We start from the raw sequence: 16,873 nt of genomic DNA, 5'->3' as shown, positions 1-16,873 counted from the left end.
CCTTCATGTCTTTAAAATCGGTGTGAAATCAAAATTTACAATGTTTATTTTGTTAGCGCACATGTTAACATTAAGGTCAGGGGTGTCCAACTCTTCTTGGAGGGCTGTTATCTTGCACAGTTAAGCTCCAACCCTGGTCCAATACACTAAAACCACGGTCACACTGGACTTTTCTCCCCATAGACTTCCATTCCGAAAACACAAGCCTGTGCGAGTTCGCTGCGTTGGAAAGTTCAAGCTTGGTGAACTCTGACCTGTGAAATCACATCACCTAATTGCGTAAGACCAATCGAAGATCAGTGCATGACCTCTCTGAACAGAAATTTAAAATATGGGCCAATCGCTCACCTCTTAAAATATCTAATCATCTTGTTTAATCCCGCCCCTTTTCACAACACCATGCAACAGAATTCCAATGCTCAAACTCTAGTGTGACCTAGACCTATACCTATGATCAGGTGTGTTTATTTATGGCTGGAACTAAACTGTGCAGAGCGGCGGCCCTCCAAAAACTGTGTTTGACACCTGTGCTTTAAGGTGCTTTCACACTTGGTTTAATTGTCTGGACCGTACCCAAGTTCGATTGTCCACCCTTGCCACCTTTTCGGTTGGTTTGTGTTCACACTCTTTTTTTTCCGTCTGAATCCCGGTACGCTTGCGTCATTGAGTTGCTGTTGTGTGTACGGCTGTTGCTAGGTGACGGACAAGAAAGCAAAGTGCCAAAATGAAAAGACGTCCACACTCCGCACATCGCAGTCATTCTGCTTTTACTGAATCTTTTGGTTTTGGACATACAGAAAGCGACTCGCATCTATCTGCCGCAAAAATAATATAAACGTTCAGAACATGACACAATGTCTGCAGAAGCAGTTTTTGGAAGAGAGAAGTAGAAATTATCACTGTGCTTGCCCTGGCTCAGTCCAGCTTGTCACCAAGATACAGTACTTGATACACAGCCACACATACAAACAAATAAACGTTATGGAAACGATGGGTTGTTGTACTGCTGGCGGTTCACTTCCGTTATTTGGTATAATTGCATTCATACCAGAAGTGAACTGGACCAGAGTTTGCGTGAACCAAAGCCCAGACCACCTCTTTTAGGCGGACTCGGACATAGTTTGTGGGTGCGCACCCAAGTTTAGAAGACATCTTTACACTGGCTAAACGAACTGTACCCTTAGATGATGCACCCTAAGGTGAACAATTAATCATTGCAAATTATTCCACTGAACAATAATGCTTGTTTTGGTAATTTTCAATCAAAGTCTGACCATTTCTTTTGTGCTTATAGTAGCGGGTCCTTAACTGTTGACGTCAGATTGGCTGATTCAGCTACAATATTTTTAACCACTGTCCTCTTACTGTTAGTTGGCTATTGGGGGGGGGGGGGGGGGGGGGAAGAAAAATTAAAGATCAGCCCCCTAATCAACATTCCATTTCAGATAGAAGTACATCACCTTTTTCTTTCTTTGCTTGAGGGTAAAAGTAAGTTATAAAAAACTGAGTTATGATATACCTGTTTTTGGAATGCAGTAGGTGAAGATGTAAATGTTTCATGCTGACAAAACTTTGCCAAGATGATTTTCATTTGTCCACCATTTCTTTTCCTACTTGGCAAAATTTTCTCAGTTTAAAGGCCCGTGCAAACCGAGACGTTTTTTGCTCGTGTTTTCTGTCGACGTTTAACGCCTCGTAACTAAATAAAGGGCGTCAATGTGATTGTGCACACCAACGCGCAAAACGCCAGGCGCAAAAGCGTCATTTTAAAAAAAACGCCTCATGCTCGTTTTTTTGTTTTGACGCGCGGCTTCAAAACCTTCTCCACCAATCAGATCGGCACTTTTGCTCACGTGCACGAAGCTGCTAAAGTTACTGTAAACAGCACTTGGAGGCGCTCAAGCGCAAAACTGTCAATGTGAGCGCATTGAAAAAGATGCCCAGAGGCGATATGAACGTGGAGCTGCTTATTGCTCTGTGAACACTAATCATTTCTTCATCGCTAAAGCTGGAGCTGCTGCTTGAACCATCTATGCTTGTTCGAGTCACCAGTAACTTTATAAACAAACGTGCGAACTTCCTCTCCTCCTCTTCTTCTGTGTTATACCCGGGTGTCAGAAGCTTATAGTTGTGCAGCACCATCTAACGTCAAAAGAGTGATTTAGCATACTCTTCAGCTTGACGCCAGTGAAAAGTGCTTGGGTTTGAACACTGAAAAACGTCTCGTAAAAAGCTGACAATAAACGCAAACTAAAAACGTCCCGGTGTGTAGGAGCCTTAAGGCAGAAATCACATAAGTGCAACAAGATTAGCTAGACTAACAAAATGTAAAAATAATAAAGTTTTCAAAAGTAATACAACATGTTTCCAAGTGAATGCGAATTCCCTTAGGGGAATGCAAATTTTTCAGAGAGGCTGTAAATATATATTTTCTTAAAACACAAAAGTTTTATGACCCAATGCAAAAACGTTGAAATTCAATTGATTCCTCTTATTTGTCCTTTAGATTTGGAATAACATCAGGGTGAGTGAATGACAGAACTTAGAATATTTTGGTATTGCGGAAAGCAGAGGTCACCAACTTAGCTCCTGGAGATCCACCAGATCGTCGGGTAGATTTGAGTTGATCAAACAAACCTGTCTGTAATTATCAAGCGCTGCTTTAAGTTCTTATTAATTCATATAGTTGTATTTGATCAGGGTTGGAGCTGAACTCTGCAGGAAGGTACAGTATATCTCCAGAAACAGGATTGAGGACCTCTGGCGTAATGTCTCTCGTTAATTTATTCATTAATTTTCCTTCGGCTTAGTTCATTTATTCATCTGGGGTCCACACAGCGGAATAAACCAACTTAGCCAGCATATGTTTTACACAGCAGACGCCCTTCCAGCTGCAACCCAATACTGGGAAACACCCATACACAATCATTCACATACATACACACTTCGACAATTTAGTTTTTTTTATTTAATTTAGTAGTAGAGCATTTCTTTGAACTATGGGGTAAACTAGAGCACCCAGAGGAAACCCACATGAATTCAAGGAGAACATGCAAACTCCACACACAAATGCGAACTGGTCCAGCTGGGACTCAAACCAGCAACCTTCTTGCTGTAAGGCAACAGTGCTAACCACTGAGCCACTGTGTCCAGTGCTGCTTCAAGTCCAAATTAATTCATTCAGTTGTATTTGATCGTGGTTGGAGCAGAACTCTGCAGAAAGGCAGATCTCCAGAAACAGAGTAGAGAACCTCTGGCCTAAAGTTTCTCTTTAATTCCTCACACAAATATGCATGCAAAAGTGCAGACTTATCAGGGTAGTGGTATTGGCAAGGCATCTCTGCATTGCAGCTATGGTCCAAATTAAACAGAGAAAAATGCACCTCAAAAATGCAGAGGAGATAATGGCACACTAACCTCGGCAGAGAACAAAAATTGCAAGGGAGAGAAAAATTCACCTGCTTGAGTTCCAGAACTTCCTGTTCTCAGACTTGGGTTTCTTCTCACACTTCTTCACACAAATTTTTAGCGTTCCTGCATGAGCTCTCCGGTCTCCACAAGAGAAGATAGCAAACTACTTATCTCACATGATTAGGAGTGGCTGATAGAGAGTCAGAAACTAAAGAGAGAAAACACACACACACACACACACACACACACATAAGGGAGGGGTCTCTGATTAAAATTCTCTTGGCACATTGTAGAAGGACGTCGCAGCAATAAAGCTCTGCCGGCTGGCTTTTGTTCAAGTTTAAGGCTGAAGTCTTTTTATTCAGTAAGATTCTGCCTCTTTCTGGTCTTCTGGCAGACTTTCTGGAACTGAAGGGAGGTGCGGGAAGGCGAAATGAAAAACTAGCAGGGCAAGAAAAAAGCAAGCCCCCTCCTCTCTTCCGCCCCCTTTTCGCTCTTGTCTTCTCACTTTTCTACAGATGTGGTATTCATTGGTCTCTGAAGGGTTACCCTGTCCGAACAATGCCCACCGTCAGACCGCAACAAAACCGAAGCAGCTTTCAAAAGGTCTTACAAGCTTGCACGGCCTTCAAAGACTGAAAGAGATTGCTTTGTAGATCCACAATCAGAGATAAACCTGAGATTGTCTACCACAAATCTGAAATAAACATGTAAAATCAAACATCTAATATAGCATAATGTCAGTAAAAAAAACATCTTTAGGATCTGCCAATAGACAATATAGTACCGATAGGTTGTGACTACATGGTTTCAAAATAATTTTCTAAATTAACTAATTGTTTTTGCATAAATGTGCTTTTTATGTAAGAGTAAATATTTTGTGAAATAAGTGTTAGTTACAGCTCCTTTTTGGTTTAATCTTCAGTAAATCATGACTGGTGTTGAGGGAAAACTACGGTGGAAGAGTGAGAGCTGTGGTTAACCCCAACATCCTACATTTGCATTCTCCATAAATTCACCTCCAATAAAACCAAACTCAACACTTCCCTCTCACGGGGTTCGCATGTTAAAGCCTCACGTGTGAGAGCTGAGACGAGAAGCGCCTTAAACTTTACGACTCCAGTGTCAGCAGTGATCATAAAGAAGCTCTTGACAGTTAGTGCTAGTCTAGTTTCTGCAACATTTCTTCAAGAATTTTCCAAAGGTTTTGGAACAAAAAGTGGGACTAGTATCATCTTTAATGGGTTTTTAGTATTGTCGAATGATTGTCCCAGAGTCAATTTGTTAACTAAAGAGGCACAAAGAGACACAGTTAGAGTGACACATAATTACCATGTGAATAACTCTGCCGCCTATAGAGCCTTTATTTTCTATTCTGCTGAGTAAGTCGTTGGTAAAGGTCTGTCTTGTTTGTTGCAAAAGCTCTTGATGGAGTCTGTAAGTCCAAGGAAAGTGCTTTAAAAGTAAACAAGATTTTTAAAAATGGCATAGATAATCTCAAATGGGACTGCCGGATACACACAAACGTCTACATTGAGCTCTTTCCTACCCCGACCTGCGGTTCCTGATGTCTTTTTAATTGCTGAGTGAACTGCTGAGCTCTGCTGACCAAAGGAGACATTGAAGAACAACAGTTATGGGAGGATAAAGTATGACTGTGTACTGTTTACCACAAAAAACCCCAAATGAAATCCCTCAGCAGAGCCTCTGAGTGCGAGTCTCTCGGGGGACGTTAAAAATCAATATGCAACCAATTATTCATGAAGGAGGGAAAGACTCTTGCAGTCCAAAAGCTGACAAGAAGCTGGAAACTGCAAGCCACATTCTGCGAATATATAGTAGAGAGTTACACAACAGAAATTCTGCGATTTCACAGGAGTAAAGAGCCACTGAAGGAAAGTTCCTGGACTTTGTAAAGCAACTAAGCAAATGTGATGTTTGGCCCCCTCGTGCACAACAAACTAAATAAACGAAAACCCCCCTCCACCACCACCTGCTTGTACTAACTTGATGCCTACAGATATTTGCATAGTCTTTTTAACTAGGGCAGAGAATAGAATCTAATTGTGTGACCCTAGAGTCCCTTGGGGAGTCAAGGCTTGTCTGTGCACCAGACCATCTCTGACATATGAAGGTGGAATCTTGATTTAGAGCAGAAACAGAATGCACATGTGGTGGCCCCTGCTATATATTTGGATTAGTATACCACAGACATATGCGGCAGGGGAGGATATTTTGATTTTGGACAGAGAGGAGAATATAAATGAATGGCCCCAACTGCAGTTGAGGGCAAAAGTCATATCTTCGCACCAAAAAATCTCAGACATGTGGAGTGGGGTTCTTTTGATTTAGGACAGAGTACAGGATCTAAACGTAAGGCCCTAGAGCCTCTTGATGACTCCTCCTGTATATTTGTGCCCGAATATCACAAACATGGACAGGAAGACTCATTTGATTTAGGTAGGAGGGTAGAATCAGGGCGTACTCACACTATATACAGTTTCCTTGAACCGGGCCAAAGCACGCTTGTCCCCCCTCCTGTCTTCCCCGACGGCCCGCACTCACATGACATTCAGGCACACTTACATTACACTACATTTTACATTTAAGGCTGATTTATACTTCTGCGTCAAACGCCGGCATATGCTACGGCGCTGACGCATAGCCCTTCGTCGTGGACGACGGCGTTGCTGACGTGCACCTTTCAAAAAATGTAACTACACGTCGCAACGACGCATAGCGCAAGCTCTGTGATTGGTCGGCTTGGTAGCGCTGACGAGTCTGGGCGGGACAGAGAGCCGCGTGAATGGTGCGAGCCTGATAGAGCGATTGTTTACAAGTGTGGAGTCCCGTGAAGGAGCTCCGGATGGAAAGTTTTGTTTTGTGTTTATCTCATAGTCAAAGTTGTTGCACGTCTGCCGGTTCCTGCCTCAAAATGAGCGAGTTTGAGCCACTTGTACATCCCCGAAGTGTTCAAGAAAAGCAAAACAGCAGTGAAGAAACTCGACACAGAGGAACATTTACACCTTACTGCCAACTAGCGTTTCGGAAGTGTTAATGAAGACCAACAGAGACAGCGCGCAGAAGTATAAATGCACAGCTACACGCATTGCATGCACCGTGGGTTATGCCGGTCACTTAACGCAGAAGTATAAACCAGGCTTTAGTCATTTAGCAGACATCATCAATGCTGCGCTGTTCAGTAAGCGCTGTCGCTCAGCACAGTGCAGATTTCTTTAATTATATCATTTTAGGGGTTTGGGATGCAGTGACACCAGTCAAATTTTTCGCCGAACAGATCAGCCACTTTTGACGCTCATAAACAATCACAAAGTCCTCGTGCTGTAGGAATTAGGAGATTTGTTGAAGGTGCGCAGCTGTCGTGCAGTGAGGGGTTTGCGTCTTTCATAAACTACGACAGTTTGTGTTCACTGAACAACAAGAATGATTAATAAATCCATATGAAACGGCCCTCTCAGGCTCAAATTAAGTTTTAAAAACGAAAAATCTGATATTTGGGGAAAATGATCAAATGGGGTAGTACAATAGAATCCTGACTTTTTTTTTTGAGAGACCTTCACATGCAAGGCGTTCTGGGATGTTGCAGATTTGCAACATTGGCCCAGTGTGGTAATTAGACACTGACGACTGAATATGATATGAACAATAACTTTTTATAAACAACTTTTCAAACAATGTAACAAATTGCTTTTCTGTGGCAGAACAACAACAAAAACAATATGGGATCCAAATTCAATCTCAAATGCTCATTGAGTAGGTCATGTTTCCAAGTCACTTTTCCATTTGGTACTTCAAGAAAGTCTTTTGTGTCATCTGGTGACCATGAGGGGAAACTGTTTGTTGCTAATGGACAACCAAGTCCTGCAGTGGTACTTCTGAGTAAAAAAAAAAAAAAACTCATACAATATGTATCTGGATTAATAAGGTAGTTAATTTTCAACTGTTTCAAATCTGCAACGCCTGCCTTGAGAGGGTTAAAAGTCCTGTCTTGCTTTCAGTTTCGGGCTTAGGCGCATTTTGCACTCACAGAATTCAAATATGGAGTCCCATAGACTATTAGAAACTAGGGTAATGTGGCCACACCAAAATGCCACAAACATATACAGGAGGGCTCTTCTGACTTGGGGCAGGGTCAGAATACAGAAGGGTTTGGAGGCTGATAAATAATAATAATAACTCCTTACAATTATATAGCGCTTTTCTAGACACTCAAAGCGCTTTACACATTGGGGGAATCTCCTCATCCACCTGGATGATGCAATGGCAGCCATATCGCACCAGAACACACACCACACAGCTGATTAGTGGAGAGGTGATGAAGCCATCTATGATATATGAGGATTTTTAACGACCACAGAGTGTCAGGACCACGGTTTAATGTCTCATCTGAATGAAGGCACTCACTTAGAAGTATATAGCCCTCTTCGTTATACTGGGGCTTTAGGACTCACCCAGACCACAGATTGAGAGCCCTCTGCTGGTCTCACTAACACCACTTCCGGCAGCAACCTAGCTTTCCCATGTGGTCTCCCATCCAGGTACTGACCAGTGCAGCCCTGCTTAGCTTCAGTGGGCGACCATGTGAGAGTTGCAGAGAGCTAGCTGCCGGCTAGCACTCTTGAGGGTACATAAGATATATTTGTACTGCAATATTTGATTGCAATTATGATTTGGCACAGAATACAGAATTTTAAAGTATTGTCCCAGTGACCTTTAGGCCCCAAAGCCATAAATTAGCTCCAAAACACTACACACAGAACGGCTCGTATGATTTGGGGCAGAAATCAAAATAAAGATGTGGACCCTTAAATTTTATTGGGTTGAAATGCCCCTAATCCATTTTTGCACCAAAATGCCACGGATATATACAGGGGGATTCTTGATTTGGGGCAGAGTACAAAATGTAAATGTAAACTAACCTTGGGGCCCATAGTCACAACTTTACATCAGAATATCTAAGACATACAGAGGTTGACTCTTCTGATTTGGAATGAGGTATTAAATCTAAATGTGGGACCAAATACCTTAAATGAACTAAAGTCATCAGTATAGCACAATTTGAAGTGAGCCCTCATAGTTTAGGTACAGATTCCAAATGTAGAGCCTCAGAGGTCCTTGACAGCCACTACCATACATTTGTATAGGAATATCACTGACATAAACTGGATGGGTGATCAGACTACAGATTCTGAATGTTAAGCCTCAGAGGTAGTTGGGAGCCCCTAATGTAGCTTTGTACCAGAATATAGCAGACATCTGGAGATAGACTCTGGATTTGGGACACAGTACAGAATAGACATAGTTAGAGGGAGCCTAACTGACCTTGGGCTCCAAAGTCATGCCTTTGCACCACTAAAATGTCACACACATGACGTGGGTTCTTTTGATTTGGGAAAGATTGCTGAATGTAAATATGAGGCACCAGCAGCCCTTGGGTTGCCATATCTTTGGTATGATAATGAGTAAATATGCTCACATCTTGGCACCAAAACGTTACGTCCATATGACAATCGCAATGCTCAAAACAGCAGCAGTAGAAATGGTATCCCAATCACTTTATTAAATTATATTTAAACATGAAATCAGCTGGATAGGGTGTCACAGTGGTGCAGTAGGTAGAACGATCGCCTCAAAGCAAGAAAGTCGCTGGTTCAAGCCCTGGCTGGGTCAGTTGATGTTTCTGTGTGGAGTTGAATTGAATAAGCTAAATTGGCTGTAGTGTACGTGTGTGAAAGAGTGTGTATGGGTGTTTCCCAGTGTTTGGTTGCGGCTGGAAGGGCATCCACTGTGGAAAACATATGCTGGATAAGTTGGTGGTTCATTCTGCTGTGGCGACCCCAGGTGATTAAAGGGACTAAGCCGAAAAGAAAATGAATGACTGAATCAGCTAAATACCTAAATGTATGATACTGCTACCGTGGCTGATTTAAAGTATTTATTTTAAAACATTTTCAAGGTTTTTCAATTGTTTCCGACAAAAATAAACAGCAGTTAAGTGTACAAACAATATGGCCGCCATATGAACTAACTTTCTTAAAAGGAACTGGAAGCTAGACCATAGCTAAATTTTCAGCCTGGGAAAAAAAATACACATTCAAAAAACGTGTCCTTAAAACATAACAGTCCCTCAACTCCTTTACGTGTGAAGTCTGACACGTTTTCATAAAGGTCAACATCCAGATGTGTGTATGAAAAATTAGCCAGGAATAAGCAGTTTGAAGAATTTAAATAACGCTGTAGGGGGAAGTAAAATCTGTTTACTTGAGTAACGGCCAGACTAAAAACTCGTCCATGGGGACAAATAATAAACGAAAAACATTCACACGTTACACAATGCAGCGAAGGTAAATTTCGCAGCTTGCTAATGTTGCATGTCTACTGAAATGTCCAAAAAGTCCGCTGCCAAATAACTGAATATAAAGTGTCCAGTGTGTTGACTCTCGGAGTTAATTTAATGACTTCGCTTCAAAATTTACAGCCAATTTGTGTGGTAATGCTACATCTTGTCCTCTTTCCAAGTGCCTTTATTAGTTATAAAGTACAGTACTTTCTGACATATTTGACTGGCCAACTTGTTAATAAACTGTGAATGCTACATGAAAAGCAATCAGACACCAAGCACGCATGACCTACACTGTACACTTCAGTATTAATGGGTAGAAATCACAGACTGGCTGTCATCCAACCGCACACTTTACAGTCGTGCCTACAGAAAAATGGGACTTTAGTTATATAACATTGAACTTAATCAGTGTATAATTAATCCTACCAAACAGTTCACTGCATGTTAAAGTATTATATCAATGATAAGGAGCTTGCAAAATAGTCTGCAGAGCTGTGCACCGTTCAACTGCACTGACATTGATTAAACATTAAGAATTTGCAGCTGTACTTCACCACACAGACATGCTTTATATCTCCAGCGAAATTAGTATTAAATATGTTCCGGATTCAAGCTACATTAAATACTAGCTACGTTTTACAGGCTTATATGTATGATTATTATTCTGCCTATGCTTAATTTCCCTAGAAACGGTTATGAGACCTCTATTATTGGCAAGGGTTTTTGAAACCAAATCATATTTACAAGGCTTTTCCTGTTATTGAGCCAGATTTAGGGTTGATGTTAGATAAACAGTATTTTTGTAGGGGCCAATAAGTCTAAAATTCTGAAAGTGATGAAAAGGGCTGAACCCCCTTGATGGCCATTTACGTTTCCAATGCCAAGACACGGCCGAGACAGAAAGTCTTTACTTTTGTTTGAGATCTGAGGTGATTAATGTGGCTCTTTGTGATTTGTGAAGGCTGTTGCAAAATGCTCAAAGCGCATATTTTCATTAACGCTGCATTATTACATCTTTTGTGCTCAGAGGAATGGAATTCATAATAAGAAACTGAAAAACAGCCATTAAATACAATTATTACACGCTACTTTGGGATACTTTAGTCTGATTGGTCAACCATGACATTTCAAAGAATGTTATTCCCAGATAACAACCGATTAAACTAATAACACAGGCTCAACTGGGGCCTATATCCAGATATGTACTGTATGAATCCAGCCATTTTTGACTCTCTAAGCATTAAAGGGCCATGAAACCCCCCACTTTGGGTTAAAGTCTACTTCAGAATTTTTTCAAAAGATGCCTGATTAATGGGCGTGGAGCTCCGCAAGGATCGGGCAGGAGTGGGCGTGGCCAGCAGGGGAGAAGGGGAGCATTGTTAACAGTTAGCTCACAAACTGAGACACAAACCGTGAGGAGACGCATGAGTTTATAGTTCACAAAGTTAAAATGCAAAAAAAATAAACAGTAATTTAATGCCTTGCAACATTTGTTATTCGTAATTTCATATACACATAACCACAATTTATATCATTATAAAGATAAGTGTGTTCATGTAAACACTATAAATGAGGATTCTCCCTCGATCCCCGGGTCTAAATTATAGATCTTGAATGCAGACTCGGTGCAGCAGGTCTACTGACCTGTCTATTTTAACCATTAGCCCTGCTGGTAATAGAGGATTTAGGCAAACACAGCAGCACGGCGATGTGTCTGAATGTGAACGAACTCCTGATAAAAGTCAACGTCCGCCATTCTTCAATTCTCGCACTGCTCTCCCGACAAAAATGCTTGCAGCACACACACAGCTTTGCTGTATGATCGGCCCTGACAAGATCACGGGGAAAAAACATGCAACAAACCCCGTGGATCATGGAAACAAACACATACGAGCCTTCATGAACATCTACTGCGTGCCGTTGGTCTGTGTCTCACAGCTTGCTTGAAACTGGCAGAAAAGCACGTGCTCTCATGAATAATTAAGCAGCCGACTCTTCTCATAGGATAAGAAAACTCCGCTATGAATAATAATGAGAAACCGACGCGTCATCATTGCACTTGCAGTACTGCGCAACGTCGCCGATTTTGATCCCGCCCCAAAAATCATTTTAAACCCGGAAGCTGAAATTAGCTGACAAAAGCTCAAAATTATCCAGTTTTTCCCACAATTAAAGCTGACAGGTGCTAACATTGTCTTAACTGATGCTCAACACACACAAATCTGTTAATATAAAAAAAAGTTCTGCAGGGTGTCCTGAACCTTTAAAGGGCTCCTATTTTACACCTTTTTCAAGATTTAAGGCGAGTCTTTTGTGTCTCCAGAATGTGTCTGTAAAGTTTCAGCCCAAAATATTGATCAGATAATTTATTATACCTTTCTGAATCTGGGAAATTTAAGCTGTTAGGACATTGCTGTTTTTGTTGCCTGTGTCGTTAATACAAATAAGCTGATTCTCCCCACCCACCATTCCCACATGCATGTAAGAGCCATAGAGACCGCTCTGATGGGTGTAGCTTTCACCTGCTGCATCTCATGTAGATAAACATCACAGTGACAGACAAGAATGAAGCAGATCTCCCTTACTACAGTAAGAACTTTCCCAATGGTTATTTGATGTATTGGTTGTGGAGTTAATTCAAGCCTTTCTGCAACGATGAGTCACACACAATGTTGTTATAATCCTGATTACTTTGCACACATCCTGTCTTGTGGATATGAATATACGCACTACTATAGAGACATGTTAATATGCGGCTGTCAATCAATTTGGTAGGTGGGGAAAGCTGAACTCTTACGTCACGTTGCGGTCAGCCTCAGAATTGCAGGGATTTGGATCCTATTTTAACACCATGAAATAAAAAAAAAAAGAAACTTATTGTGTTTCTATTAGTCTAATATGACTGTGGGCACACTATACCTACACACAACTCTGTCCAAACAGCTTACAAATGTTGATTTTCATCAACGGTGCCCTTTAAGTTTAATTGAAGAAGTTCAGAAAGAAGCTCAGATCAACGTTTTGTGACTAATTTACTGTGGCAGATCATATAATGATTAAAATAATCTACAACTAGCAGTTTTTTCAGATAATAAAGGCCTTCATTATTATAAAACGGTGCTCCAATTCACATTGAGCTGCTACTTACACTATAAAAAAAATATCAGTAAACTAAGAGTCTTTCATATCTCGTAATTAATGTTTTTTTGTCCCTATTTATTTAAGCTATTAATATTTTTAATGTGAATATATTGTTTGGATTGGTGTTGTAAATTACAGTACAAACACCAAGTAATGATACTTTTATATGTTTAATTTTTAAGGGGTTTTATTATGATATAGGACAGTAAAGATTGGGAGCAGAGAGAAGGGAAGCATCGGCAAAGAACTCGAGCTGGAAATCGGTTTGTTGTGAGCAGTTCTGTGTTATATATGTCGGTGCACAGTTCCACTAGGTCATAGGTCTCAAACTTAGTTCCAGGAGGGCCACAGCTCTGCACAGTTTTGATCCAACCATGATCAAACACAGCTGATCTATTTGTGTCTAGTCTTGAACACCTTGATTGTTTGGATCAGCTGTGTTTGATTAGGATTGGAGCAAAACTGTGCAGAGCTATGGCAACTCCAGCAATTGAGTTTGAGACCTATAGGCTATTGGCAAAGACAGTGATAATCATTTTTCTGTCCTTTTTTACAGATTTAATTCAATTATTTCATATAAAACATGGACCCATTGCACACTTCTGTGTTTGAGAAGCCGAAGTTATCATGCTGGGTAAACACAGCAATGGCTATTGCTAAAGTGTATGCATTTTCGCACTACCTCAAAGATTGCCTACTTTTAAGTTTAGAGATTTCGACCAATGTCGACCATATTATTGTTGTTGGTTAAATCCTCTAGCATAAGAACTGTTAATATATTCAACACATTAGACACTAAAACATAAAACCCCCAAAAAGTTAGCTCACAGATATCCGTTGCAATAATAATACATTTTAATCGCCTTACATTCCTATTTGTGCTGATAGCCCTTAAAGAAGAACTTGTAGCCTTTCTCAAACTATGTTTTAAAGGTCGATGAATTCATTTGTACAAGTCAGTCAAGATTTCCGAACTTAAAAGTAGGCAAATTTTCAAGGTAGTGCAAAAACAGCCATCGCTGTGTTATCAACTATGAGGAATTACACTTCACAAATGTGGAGAAAAGAGTCCATATTGGTTCAAATTCAAACTTCTATAATGTCAAAAAATGTCACTGTTAAAGTGCGCAGTTGAATTTTTTACCTCAATAGTCAACAGAGCAGAGATGGATGTCCCATTATGCAATTTATAAAAAAAGTAATAATATTAATAATAATAATAATAATAATAATAACAATAATAATAATAATTATAATAATAATAATAATAATAATATGAATTGCGTAACATCTAGTTTTTATGAGGCGAGTTGTCAGCCCAACACTCAACCCCCAACCTAGAGGACCAGGACATATGGGCATACACTACTGACAATTTAGCTTACCCAATTTACCTACCGCACATGTAATTTACCACAGTTTAGATCATCTGAGGTCTTGGCAGGTTCAGAGCAGGTTGCTTTGACCCTTCTCTGGCAGGCCTAAAAAAATTTAGAGAGAGAGAGAGAGAGAGAGAGAGAGAGAGAAAGAGAGAGAGAAAGCAAGAAGCAATAAAACAGTCCTCGGAGTGTCTCTTGTTCTGGCTGCGCAGCCAGGAAAGCCATACGCATCGCTGCACACTACTTTGACCCAGCACAATGTGTCTGTTGATGGGGGCACACAACGAATCAGATCAGGCATAGTGTGAGACGGGCCTAAATGTAACTGAGAATACACGAAAAACAATACAGTAGCTCATTTCAGATGCTAAAGGCAAAAGTTCATCTGCGCTGTAGTGCGAGAGATACTATGCGTGACCTAGGTATGAAGGTTGATTAAGACTAGATTTGACACTGGTTTGAAAAATAGTGGCCAAAGTTTGAGGTAGTTGGAATTTATAGAATTTAAATGTCAGTTTTAAGGTAGAATTTTGCAGATGTTAAAGGGCAGATAGACTCATGGATAGGTAGACAGAAATATAAGTTGGGTTTCAATCCTAGCATAAAGTGAATATTTTAAAAGTTTGCAAAAAATTATTAATAATAGTTATAAAAATGTGAATTGGATGCGTTAAACAAAGCAAGCGTAATGGAGACAGCTGATTGGTCATGTGGGTGCTATGTTTAAGATTATTCAACAAACAAACGCGTTTCCATCTTTCATTACTTACATTTACCTTGTTTCTCTGTCCAAAATCACCTTAAGCGTTAGAACATTTTTGAGGAATATTTTTATTAAAAATTTTGTTTCTATTACTTATTTCTCAAGCGATACTTGTGAAACCCAGCTATAGATGGTCAGACAGACACAATGAAAGATGTTTTATTATATTGCTAGCACTACTTTTATGTTAAACACATTGCAAGTATATTGTTAGCATATCAGAAAAAGTTGCTAATCCGATTTAACATGATAAAATAGCATGTAGTAGCTTTAATTATGAAGTTTGAAGGCTTTAATTTTAAAATAGTTTTGTAAGGCATAATTTTAAAGGCTTTGTGGCCAGAAAGACCAGCAGATGAAGTAGAAACAGGCAAGATATGAAGTAGATTATTAGCAGATTAGCAGATTGCTAACATCATTTAGGTTATGTTTTTTGTTTTAATTGCTAGCATCTTTAAGAAAGCTGACAGGATGCTAGCATGATTTAAGTAAGCTATAAAGTACATTCAGGTGTCAGACAGGTTTGAACATGAAGTTAAGCACTGTTGTGTATGACTGAAGGACTTTATTCTTTGTAAACAAAAAAACTGAATGTACTTTATCCTACTTATTATATGGCTACTGTTCACAAAACATCAAATTTGACACAAAACGCTGTTCTCAGCAAAAAAAAATTATTCACTAATTTTTAATTAAACTAAAATGTGGCAGAAACAAAAATGGCTGAATGGAGCATACACTAACCTACCTTTTCAGTCACAAAATGGCGACAAACAATCAAAACAGTAGCGTGAAAGACAAACATGAATGTAAATGTATGTGAACATTTTCACTGATGCTGAAGATCATTTTAAGCCATCAGATGATTAGCTTTAGCGGTTGTTATCAGGAAATAACATACCTTGATATTCTGCAGCTGACCAATCAGAATCAAGTATTCCAGAGAGCCATGCATTAACATGTTTTAACAAATTGTTGGCATTTTACTGAGGGGCTAACAATATTTGAAATATTGCTAACATGTTTTAGCATAATATAAGGTGCGTTAACATTATCCAACAAATGGTTACGTTAATCTGGGGGAAAAAAGAAAGAAAAATAATTACGTTTAATATTACATTAATATTTTCACAAAAAATAAAATCGCTTTACAAGGTACCAACTACAAATGACACCATAACTGGCCACAAAATTTCAAAATGGCCAGACATATTTGTGTCAACTTGTTTCAAAAGGTCATTTAACGTTCTGACGTCAAGTCCACCAATTAACATTCTCATTATCGATCACTGCTATCGCTCCGAGTAACCAGACAAACACAATCTCTGCGTTTTTACCGCAAATCACTTCCAGTAAGTGCGCAACCACCTTTGGTTTACTGCCACGAGGGCTCTTTGAAGTTGGCTTCAGTAAACACAGACATAGACGCAAACATGCATGCAATTACATGCAGCAGAGCGCCGCTACACTACAGCTCCATAAGCCATGGTTAACTCTGCTGCTGCATGAGAAAAAACACCCAACTGGATAATCACGCACACACACAATAACGCAGAGCGTCTGTGTTTTAACTGTGTTTTCGGCATTCTGCAGCAGTGAAGTCACTCGACAGACTGCACTGAGTGGGAGTGAGGCCTTTTATGCAGCCAGTGTCTTATTACATTACAAGACCACAGAGCACGGAAATCAACAGCTTTACCATCTCATCTGTTCATGTAAGATGAAGGCACTGTTCCATTTATTGGATTGCTCTGTTGTCTATATAAGAACAAGTGACATTTATTACTTTGTTTTGCATTGCTTTTGCATTATTTA

At 39.9% G+C, this 16,873-nt stretch overlaps 1 protein-coding gene across 22 annotated transcripts in view; it reads right to left on the bottom strand.

The window, feature by feature from the left end:
* The window catches only part of add3a (adducin 3 (gamma) a), a 213,199-nt gene that overhangs the window by 118,607 nt on the left and 77,719 nt on the right, over positions 1-16,873 (bottom strand). For 5 of the 22 annotated variants that reach the window (XM_017353148.4, XM_073936565.1, XM_073936560.1 and 2 more), the window contains exon 1: positions 3,459-3,580. The gene's annotated coding sequence lies outside the window, so the exon portion shown is untranslated. 22 annotated transcript variants of the gene reach the window in all.

The sequence above is a fragment of the Danio rerio genome, chromosome 22 (assembly GCF_049306965.1).
Source record: "Danio rerio strain Tuebingen ecotype United States chromosome 22, GRCz12tu, whole genome shotgun sequence".
NCBI classification, from domain to species: domain Eukaryota; kingdom Metazoa; phylum Chordata; class Actinopteri; order Cypriniformes; family Danionidae; genus Danio; species Danio rerio.
The sequence above is the reverse complement of the archived record's forward strand: the minus strand, read 5'-3'. Positions and strand labels throughout refer to the sequence as shown.